Source organism: Arvicanthis niloticus, chromosome 11 (assembly GCF_011762505.2).
Source record: "Arvicanthis niloticus isolate mArvNil1 chromosome 11, mArvNil1.pat.X, whole genome shotgun sequence".
In the NCBI taxonomy this organism is placed as follows: Eukaryota; Metazoa; Chordata; class Mammalia; order Rodentia; family Muridae; genus Arvicanthis; species Arvicanthis niloticus.
In genome coordinates, this window is record NC_047668.1 from 70125164 (window position 1) to 70133701 (window position 8538).

An 8538-nucleotide genomic window follows, 5' to 3' on the forward strand; every position below is an offset into this window, starting at 1 on the left:
AGAGCCCATTCAGCTAGCACCTGAGATTCCTGGATTGCCTCCCCATACTAATGAGGCATCTCAGTACCTTATCCTTCAACCAATGACCTTTGCCCACCCTGGACATCCCTTTCCCCATCCCCATAATTATATAACCCTTGATTCATCCCAAATAAAGTTGCTCTGTATCCCCGAAGCTGATCCCAGAATGTGTGGTCATATCTGTTTGTGCTCACAGGCCTTCAGATGACCCTGTTCATCGACTCTGATCCCTTCATCCTCATGGGCTGGTGGCCATCGACCCCTGGGAGAAGGGACACCCACATCTTTGCTCTAATCTTCTTTTAAAGGAATTACAGAATCAAACAAACTATGTACTTCAAACATACAGTGACGCAGAGTAAACATCTCCATTCCCAAATGAAGCAATGGGGGTCTCAGAAAAGAGGGGTGGGACCAAAGAAAGACCAAAACCCAGCAGGACAAATATTAAATGCTGCCACTCCATGTCCAACACCAAGACATGTGACATCACAATAGAAGAGTCAATACTCTTGAGTATCCCCAGCACATGACCTTGCTATTTACAAGTTCAGGTAAAGATGGGTGGAGAAGGAGAGAAGGAGAGAAAGAAAGGGAGGGAGATAGGAGGATCATGATGAACATTGTTTGCCCATTTTCAGTTCAGACCTTGCCAGTGTCTTCAAAGAATACCTTAGACATACTCAAGAAGCTGGACATAGCTGAAGAGAAGTCCAAAGTGATAGTCCTTGGTCACTCCTTGGTTTATTCTGAGCAATGTAAAACTTTCAGATGTTGGTAAGCTAGTGTCTTAGTCAGGGTTTGTAGGAAGCCGTGATCAGTGGTTATACGTTCACCATTCCAAGATGGCGCTGGCCTCGTGTCTTCCCACTGGTAAACAATTAACTGCGCAGCTGCAAAGGCAGAAAGCCCGCCAAAGTCACTGGCCAATCCCGAGGCGTAATATTGGGTGGTGAGCGAACAGCCAATCAGAAGTGAATACGTCACTCTAGGGTGTATTTAAGCTAGGCCTCTTCCTGTCTTCAGCCCTTCAGCGTCCTTCCACGTTTTCCACGTTTGCTGTTACAGAGTAAAGCCTCGTTTTGCAGTAACTACCCGAATACTGTCTCTCGTGTCCTTTGTCGCGGGCGAAAAGGGACTCAGGAGGTGCGCGGAACAAGGGTTTCTATCCCTACACAAAGATCATGACCAAGAAACAAGTTGGAGAGGAAAGGGTTTATTCAGCTTACACTTCCACATTGCTGTTCATCACCAAAGGAAGTCAGGACTGGAACTCAAGCAGGTCAGGAAGCAGGAGCTGATGCAGAGGCCATGGAGAGATGTTACTTACTGGCTTGCTTCCCCTGGCTTGCTCAGCTTGCTTTCTTATAGAACCTAAGACTACCAGCCCAGGGATGGCACCACCCACAAGGGGTCCTCCACCCTTGATCACTAATTGAGAAAATGCCTTACAGCTGGATCTCATGGAGGCATTTCCTCAACTGAAGCTCCTTTCTCTGTGATAATTCCAGCTTATGTCAAGTTGACACACAAAATCAGATAGTACAGCTAGAGTCCCAATTTCCATCATCTAGAATAGTCTGAGTAGAGTGACTGAGAAAAGCAATTTAGAAGTCAAACTTCACAGTAGTGTAAATTTATAATCTCAGCATTTAGAATAGAAGACAAAGGGATAAGAAGTTTAAGGGCATCTTCATCCACATAGCAAATTCAAGGCTAGCCTGTACTACATGAGACCCTCTCCAAAAGAAAGAGAGAGAGAGAGAGAGAGAGAGAGAGAGAGAGAGAGAGAGAGAGAGAGAGAGAATAGTTGTATTGTTATATGTCATATCCTTGGATATTGGCTCACCTACTATATCTCATTTCTTAATGCTGATTGATCTTAGTATGAGCAAACTAATTGTGATAAGACATTTTGTTTGAGACAGAGTCTCACTGTGTAGCCCTGGCTGGCCTGGAACTCCTTATGTAAACCAGGTTGGCCTCTAACTCACACGAATCTGACTGCTTCCCAAATGCTGGGATTAAGGGCATATGCTGCTACGCATGACTAGAAGACATTCTTGAGACATTCAAAGTAGTTTGCCTGTGCTAGATAGTTTTATGTCAATTTGATACAAGCTAGAGTCATCTGAAAGGAAGGAACCTCGATCGAGAAAATGCTCCCAAAAGATCCAGTTTTAAGGCATTTTCTTAATTACTGATTGATGAGGGAGGTAAGCCTGGTAGGAGTGGCACATGTTGTTAATTCCAACACAGACACAGACGCAGTAGCAGAGACAGGCAGATAGATCTCTGAATTTGAGGCCACCCTAGTCTACAGAACAAGTTCCAGGACAGTCAGGGCTACACAGAGAAACCTTGTCTTGAAACACAGAGAGAGAGAGAGAGAGAGAGAGAGAGAGAGAGAGAGAGAGAGAGAGAGAGAGAGAGAGGAGAAAGGAGAGAGAGAGGAGAGGAGAGAGAGAGAGAGAGAGAGAGAGAGAGAGAGAGAGAGAGAGAGAGAGAGAGAGATTCTGAGCTGAGAGGAGGATGCTTTACACCCTAAAGGGAAATTTGTAAAACAGAAGATATTAATCTTGTTTGGCTTTGATCAATAAACTTGTTTCTTGTCTTATAGTAAATTATTTCAGGACTCCCAAAGAATCAGAAAACAACATTTATCATCCATAGTTTCATGTTGGCCTTTTGGAGTCTCCTTCCATCTTCACACAAACACGCCCATAGCGTGAGCACAGAAGCAAGTGGTAGCCTAGAGTGTAAATGCCAGTTTCGCTTAGAAGCCTTAGCATATTTTAAGCAGCAGATCTCATGTTTAGCCGGGACTGGGTTTTCTCTTCAGGCAACTTAGCTGACGAGTCAAGGGCTTTTTCCGTCTGTGACAACATTTTTCAGATCCAAGTTTATTCATGTATGTAATTCTCAATTATTCAAAAAATATTCTGCTCAGCCCCTTGTTTGCATACAGCCCCAGGATTCTCCTCAAGAGCAGAGGCCCACACCATCGTAGTTGCTGCCTTCAGCCACCCTTCTGTCAAACAGATTCTTCCATAAGTGCACAAAGTAGGAAAACAGATGCAGGGTCATTTACTAGAAGAAAATTAGCCGTGCTGGCAACAAGGAATTGTCGCTGATATTTTTTCAGTGCCTCCAAGTGTGAAGGCTGCCAAGTCTATGTGTCTCCCACAGGGCAAATAGTGTCTGGGTAAATCAATACAGAATGTTGCTCAAACATAATGGGCATATCAGTGTACTATACAACTGACTCCCTTCAAGACAGGAACTGGTGGTACAGCACTGGAAACCAACTTTAAGAAGTCCCTATTGAGAAAAATTCTTAACTACTAAAATGTGATGTGTTTCTTAATCGCCTTTTTGATTGATGTTTTTGTTGTTTTGTTTCTAAAGAGCTAGAAAACATATTTCATTTTCTCTGAGTATATGTGGTGTGAACTTTCTGTTATTCTCTCTGTGAATTAAAAAAAATAATTTTCTATCAGGTGGTGGCAGTGCATGCCTTTGATCCCAGCAATGGGGAGGTAGAGGGAAGCAGATCTCTGTGAATTTGGAGCCAGCCTGGTCTACAGAGTAAGTTCTGGGACAGCCAAGGCTACATAAAGAATCCTTGTCTCAAAATACAACAACAGTAATAATTATTATTTTATTTTAATTTATTCAATTTTCCTTCTGATAATTTCAGTGAGTTTAAGATAAAAAAAAAAAAAGACCGAAAGACTTTGCTTGGTCTTAGCAAATAATACGTGAAAGGCTTGAGCACTTGCCCAGCATGTGTGAGGTCCTGGATTCAATCCTCATAAGTAGAAAGGAAATTGTTTATCATTGCAATAAGTTTCAAGATCCTGCTATATCAACTTATGTGGGCCTAACTAACATATCTATTGCCTTGGTTGAAGTGGTGATCCTATAATTAAAACCTGGTCTAACCAAAAGTCTACAGGAGCTAGTAAGAAAAGTGTTTTAATCACTTTTCTTTTTTTTTTTCATTTTTTTATTATTGAATATTTTATTTATTTACATTTCAAATGTTATCCCCTTTCCTGGTTTCTCCTGTGCAACCCCCCTATCCCATACCCTTCCCCCTGCTTCTATGAGGGTTTTCCCCCACCCACCCACCCACTCCCACCTCACCACCCTAGTATTCCCCTGCTTGGGGCATCGAGCCTTCACAGGACCAATGGCCTCTTCCCCCATTGATGTCTGACAAGTCCATCCTCTGCTACATATGCAGCTGGAGCCATGGGTCCCCCATGTGTGCTCGTGTACTCTTGGTTGGTAGTTTAGTTTTGGGGAGTTCTGGGGAACATCATGGTGGAAAGGAGACAGGCGTAGCATTGGAGCAGGAGCTGAGAGAGAGAGACAGAGAGACAGAGAGAGACAGAGACAGAGAGACAGAGAGACAGAGAGACAGAGAGACAGAGAGACAGAGAGATTGATTCTCTGGATAGAAAATTCCAATCTTGGACTGTCCAGTAAACCTGGTGGTTTCACTACTCGACTTGAGTGGGGTTTGTTGTTTCCGTCTGAAAGAGTCCTGACTAATGTCGACTTGATGTGGAAAGATAGACTGCTATCTGTAATTACTCAGACTAGAGTCTTTGAGAATCATTCAGAATAAAAAGAAAGCTAACATATAAAGTATGTGTTTACATATACACACACATTTTACTTATTTATTTTATCTCATGCTTATAAGACACTGCCTTATACATGCTAAGTATACATTCCATCACTGGGCTACATCCCCAGCCCTGCTTGCTTCTTATTCATTTTTGGTTCCCAGCAGTGTTCTGGCAGAAAGGACCAAGCTGCTTCCCATGCTATCATCTGAAAGCAGAAGGAGAGTGTCACCTTTGTGACATTTCACACCATGTGATCACTGTCCCCCATTCCCTTTGCCATCTTCATCAGAGGCAGCTGTGACTCCTCACCAGAGACCCTTGAGCTGGAGCCTGTGGACATCCCTTCATAGAAGGCGTAGGGAGGGTGATTAGATGCTCACCTGAGATCTTGGCCACTCTCTTCTTATGTGCCCCCTGCCAGTGATGCACAATTATGACCTGATTGCATGTGGCCCCAGGGTTCCAGGAGGTCCTAGAGGATATGGAAAGCAAGAAGGTAACTGCAGGTGGGGACACCACATATGACATGATGGGGAAGTTGTCATTCATGTGGGGCAGGACTTTTCTGTGATACAACTGTTTGAGGTCACCTATATGCTTGATAGTAAATGCCTCCCCCCACCCCATGCCCATGCTTTATAAGTAAGCCAAACAAACTCATTGGCCTGCCAAAGTTCACTTTGATGGACTCACACTTGCTCTGTTGTTGGAGCCCTATCTGGTGTGAGTAGGTGCTTGTGTGTATGTCTCCTCAGGAAAAGTTCACACATCACACCTTTGTTTCACAGCCATCTTTCCCGTTGCTCCCATCTCTCTCAGCTAGATGATAATCTGATCATTCAGACCTCGGAGAGGCGCCCCAGATGAAACCTCAGCCTTAACTCTAAATTTGTGTGAAGTTGAAATCACAAGATTTACAGCTGGAATTCAAGAGAAATCAAAGAATAGAGAGATGCCTCAAGACTGTTTTCTCCCACGTCTTTCTTTTCCGTACCTTGATCCAAGTGATAAATCCCCTCTCTGTCAAGCACCATGCTCTAGGGTGCCACCTAGAATCTTGGGACAGGTCCTTGCTGCCTCCATTTCTCATTAATTCATAGTTTGTCAGCTTGGAAGGCTGTTACAGTATGTGCTAAGAACACTGGGAAGTCACAAGGCATGACTGACCAGACGGAGAAGGAAGTCAAATGAAAATCCATTCACGACTGAGGCCTCAAAGTCCAGTAAGCTTCGGATGTGAGAGAACCATTCCAACTGCCCTCAGCTAAGCCATTGGGCCATTATATCCACTCACTGAGCTCTTCTTGTCCTAGTGACCCCTCAGGGGACAGAGCATGACCATGAGCCAGGTGAGACTTAAGGTGGTTGGTTCCCAGTTAATAATGTCAGCTGAGATCCACCAGCTTCCAACAGTCTCAGCTACTATAGAAATGAGGGCCTCAAGCCTCAAGGGGGATTCTGTGTGGTAAATAACAACCTCTACCATACAGGTTTATTAAGGAATTATATCCAGACTAATTCAGAGGATGTAGTTTGACAAGGTCTTGACATTGGTTACTATCTCCTGCTAACCCAGTTGACTAGAGTCTGAAGGAAAAGGTGCAAACTGTACAACTAGAGAAGTTCTGACCCTTGTACACATGGACCTGAGATTCTACAAAGCTAGCAAGCCTTGAGCCCTCTGAGGATGTGACTAAGAATCTTTCTTCTGATAGTTTCAGATGTGGCCAGGAGGAAGAAGAGACAGGGAAATCATTTGGCAGGTAAAACCATTATAGCCGGATTGCTGATCAAGACAGTGACTCGTGCTGGGCAGTGTAGCACATACCTTTGATCCCAGCATCCAGGAAGCAGAGACAGATGGATCTTTCTGAGTTTGAGGCCAGTCTGGAATACAGAGTGAGTTCCAAAACAGCCAGGACTACACAGTGAAACCCTGTCTCAAAAAACAAAAGGTGGAGGTGGGGGTCAGAGAGGGAGGGAGGGAGGGAGAGAGAGACAGAGACAGAGACACAGAGACACACAGAGACAGACACACAGAGACAGAGACACAAAGAGACACAGATAGAAACAGAGAGACAGAGACACAGAGAGACAGAGATACACAGAGAAACAGAGACACACACAGAGACAGAGACACAAAGAGACACAGAGACAGAAACAGAGAGACAGAGACACAGAGATACAGAGACACAGAGAGACAGAGACACAGAGAGACAGAGACACACAGAGAAACAGAGACACACAGAGAAACAGAGACACACAGAGACACACAGAGACAGAGAGACACAGAGAGACAGAAACAGAGAGACTCCTAGGTACCTTGGAAAGAACTCTATAATTCCTGCCCAACAGGAAGCACTGAGGACTGTACTAACTGTTGGTTATTTTCCACCTTTGCCATTCTTAAATGTAATTTAAATTGTGATTATTTGATTTTCTTTCCACTCCTATGCCTTAAGCATGCTTAGTAGGGACAATCTATAATTTAGACATAGGCTATTAGGTCCTGATGAGCCTCATCCAGTCTTGAATGGGAAGAATGCAAACTACCTGTAATTAGAGAACACAGTAGGATGTAAAAGTGAAGTTTCTATCTTTAGGTTGTCTCCCACTCACTGGAGGGTAAGCGGTATTTTTCTAATTGTATGTGATTCAGTTGAATTGTGTTAAAAAAACACTTTGGGAATTAATTATGGAGGAAAGATATGCAGTTATTGTTGCATATTGGAAGTTAAGGAGCTGAGGTAGTCTTTTGCAACTGATGTTGGACAATGGTTTCCCTGTAGACATACTGTGTGTGTGGTGAGTGAACTTGTGTGTGCCCACCTATACATGTGTGTCCAATGCATGCTAGCGGTTGGCATTGAGGGTTCTCCTCAGTCACCGTTTTCTTTGAGACAGGGTCTCTCTCACTGAAGCTAAAGCTCACTGGTTATGCTAGATTGACTGGCAACAAGGCCCACAGATCTGCCAGTCTCTGCCTCTTCAACACCGTGATTACAGATGTGTGTTGCCCTGGCAGCTTTTTACGTGAGTGTTGGGCCTCATGCTTTCAAAACAAGCACTTTACCAGAATGAGCCATCTCTCTCCAGCTTTGTAGGCCAAACTGGTCTCAAACTCAGAGATCTGCAAGTCTCGACCTTTGAGGTACTGGGTTAGAGGCATGCACCACCATGCTGGGTCTAGACATACATCTTATTTCCAGTGTCACAGTGACACAGGCCTAGCCTGTGTGAATCCTATCCTTTTGGCTAAAGGTGTTGTTTCAGGAAGCCAAACCAAGTCAACCAGAATAATCCATCTGACTTTTCTATCTGCACCTACTGGGAAGGAAAGATGTATAATCATCAAGTCCCAAGGCATGAAGATGCAAACAGTGATTGCTGGTGATGACTCTCCTGGCTTCTACTTGAGTCCCCTCCAAAACCTTCTGTACCAAAAGAACAAGGACACAGCCTCAGTCAGAACCTCGGAGAGAGGCTCTCATGGATTTCTTTAAGAGATTGTTTTGCAGTTCATAGTAGGAAAAGGGCGGACCTAATACTTGTTGACTTTGGACCAGAATCCTCGCTCTCTCCTTTAGATTTGTTCCTTTAAGATCATGCTTCTAAGTGTCAACATGTGTTCATTCTGCATTGTCGTGTAAGTGTCAGTGAATCTTCTGTGTTCTCTTGTTACTGTAAACTCACGTTGTCAGTTATAACTTCATCGTGTTTTAAAAAATGATACCTGAGGGCTGGAGAGATGGCTCAGCTCATAAAAGCACCTGATGACGTGAGTTCTGTCCCACAACCCACATGCCATGTAAAGGGCGAAAGAAAGAACCAACTCTACTTAGCTGTCCTCTGAATTCCATATGTGCACTGCGTCATA